A 3,276-nucleotide genomic window follows, 5' to 3' on the forward strand; every position below is an offset into this window, starting at 1 on the left:
AGCTTCCGTTGCCCTCAAGAGGTGAAAGTTTGCAACAGACTTATCCAATGACCCAGATTCTTCTCTGCTGCTCAGTATGGTTTTTAATCATATTGGAAATTTGGCTGATTAGGTCTATGAGAATGCATTGTTTGTTTATAATCCCTCTGCTCATTCCATAACCTAAAATTGTGCTGCATATTGACTAAAGTGATTTTAAAACAACACCAATGACTACAAATAAAGGCAGTCAAAGTCTGAAGGCATAAAAGTTTTGGTCGATGTGTAAACGCTCCAGTATATTTATACACACCAGTGATTTCAGTGTTGATTTCATTAATAAAAGCATATTTTAATCTTATTAGATGAATAGCATTTTATTTACTTAATTTTTATTACATATTAGAAATACTAGGCTTCTTTCTGCCCACAAGTCTACAAATTTACGCAAGTACACATTCTGTCCACGAGGGGGCAGCATTGTACAAATATCATCAAAGTATTCATTCCCAAGTCTTTAAACGATCAAACGCAAGGGGCAGAGTTTATAACATTTAAAACACACTTGTTTCGGCTCTATGTTTATAGCAAATACATTGATTTTTGGAAATTATTTAATTGTCTATGCATTCAAGATCACATTCCATAACAGAAATAAGCTTGTGTAGCCTGAATGACATTTCTGAATTACATTTCTTGTTATGCAAGAGCAAAAAACAAATACAAACAAGAAAATAATACGTATTATTCAGCTGTAACTGCTTAAATTTCAGTTCAGATCAGGTGTGACTGTTGTATGTGTGACTGGAATATTTTCATATAAAAACAGTGGAAACATTACCCTACCTTACGGCTTTAGATAGAAAAAAACTCAAATAAATGTAAATGATAATTTGGTTCCAATGTGGTTAACATGTGGTTCCAGCCCAGTGTGATGTTGTTTTGTTTGTGGAACACAAAGTGTGAAATTTGTGACCAAAAGAAAAAAACTGCAACAAATACACATAAAATTGTTTTATATTTTTTTATATTTTTATTTTTTTTGATGCAATGGTCATATACTAATACAAACAATAGTGTTATAAATGTACATATAAAAAACAAACACAAATATGAAATACTTTCGAGGATTTACGATGTCATCACAGTCTTGAAATAAATCAGACTTGTTAGATTCAGTCTTTAATATTCATCTCTATTTTACTGTGCTCAAATCTTTACAATAGCTCATAGTCTCATTATAACGGGTATTAAAGGGGGGATGAAATGCTCATTTTCACTCAATCTCCTGTTAATCTTGAGTACCTATAGAGTAGTACTGCATCCTTCATAACTCCAAAAAGTCTTTAGTTTTATTATATTCATAAGAGAAAGATAGTCTGTACCGATTTTTCCCGGAAAAACGCGACTGGAGGCGTGACGTGTGGGCGGAGCTAAAGAATCACGAGCACGAGTAGGCTTTTGCGTTGAGAGCGTTTGGAAGTTGTGACATTACCGTGAGGAAAAAAACATCATCCCAAACAAACCATGGCTAACAGTCAGATTCAGCCGTTTATTTATGATCCAGAATCAGATCCAGAGGCTGAAATTTAACAAGAGCAGCATCAGCAATGACATCTCTATGTGGTATGTACTGAAACTGTATATATTTGCTTAGCGGTTTTGGAAAATGACTAAGTTCCACTTTTTTTTTAAGCAGTTTGATGACAACATCGCATGTTGTTTACTTGATGTGCTTACACGCCGATAGCTAAGTTAACAACACAGAGATATTAGAAGCAGTTTTACTCACCGCCTGCGGTTCCAACACACAATCGTGACCCTTTTTCGTTGGGACTGCATTATCCTTAAAAAATAAACAATGTGCAAATCCGGCGTCAAACTGGGCCTTGTAAATGCAGGGAACAAACAAAAACACTTGCACAACTCCGTTGATGCTCTGTAAAAAATAAACTCCATCCACTGGTCCCTTAATGCTTTTTTTTTTTGGTAATCTGTGCAGGGTTGTCTTGCCCTGGCAACCAAAAACACACTTCTTTTGTGACATTTCGTGACGCTCTCGCTCTGATCAGTTTACGTCTGTTGTGCTCTCAGTGCTCTGGTCTATGGGAGGTGCGCTCTTCCGGCAGACGTGCCCTTAGCACCCATATAAGGTAATTCCGCTCCATCTAACGTCACACAGAGCCATACTCGAAAAAAACTTTCCGAAACTTGTGACAAACCGGAAGAGGTATTTTTGGAACAGAAATACTCCTTCAAACGTACAACTTAATTTTTGAAACTTTGTCCATGTTTAGCATGGGAATCCAACTCTTTAACAGTGTAAAAAACTCAGTATGCATGAAATAGCATTTCACCCCCCCTTTAAAGCAGGCAATATCTTTTCAAATGACAATAGACTACTATTCCCTTGCTGGTTTTTAAAGTAATAATGAATAAGCCTTTTCTTTTTAGCTGAACATCCAGAATGTGTCAACATTTCTGATTCTGAGAGGTTCCCTATTGTTCCAACTCAAGAACCACAGAATAAAATTGAGTGAGCGGCCAAATTCAGGGTCTGTTTACATGAATACATGGGCATCTACTAAACCTGGATTAACAGTCTGTTATAATGAACTTGTTTAGAAGGTCACACATCATGTAGAATACAGGCCTAATACGCACATCCCACTGCCAGTCACAAATTCTCTATTCTAGCTGGCTACTCTATTTTTACACTCATTGTCATCTATCTAAGCATTTCAATTGAGTATTGATGTTTCCTGTATATTGCACAGGAAATTACAGTCTGGTTTGACCCTGGCATCTGTCAGGGTGCTTGTATTTTATGCGTGTTGTACACAGAGCAGTAGATTTGTGTTATTTGGCCTAAAAGAGGTGGTGTGACAGATGTTGATCAGATTTGTGTAGATATTAGGGGGAAAGGGGGGCGCTTATCTGTGAAACTCCTGCTGTCCGTTTAATCCTCAGAGCATCACAAGCGTCTTGTGTGACTGCCTCCCTCTCAGACACGCGTATTTAATGTCACTGAGTCACTTTTTATCCTTCATTAAGCTGTTTATGTCTGTCAGTTTATTACAGGCTAGAAAGTATTACCATACGAACGATGTGGATTGCAGTCCTTCACATGAGCTTTCAGGTATCCGTCACTCTCTTTCATCAGCACCTGAGACTCGAATTAATTTGACAAGTGGCGTGAAACGTTTTTTTGCGCCCTTTAATTGGTATCGCCGGATGGATTGACAGCAGCTGTCAGCCAATCAGCTCACAGAAGGGTGGAGACGTCAGACCAATCTG

The sequence above is a fragment of the Carassius auratus genome, chromosome 1 (assembly GCF_003368295.1).
Source record: "Carassius auratus strain Wakin chromosome 1, ASM336829v1, whole genome shotgun sequence".
NCBI classification, from domain to species: domain Eukaryota; kingdom Metazoa; phylum Chordata; class Actinopteri; order Cypriniformes; family Cyprinidae; genus Carassius; species Carassius auratus.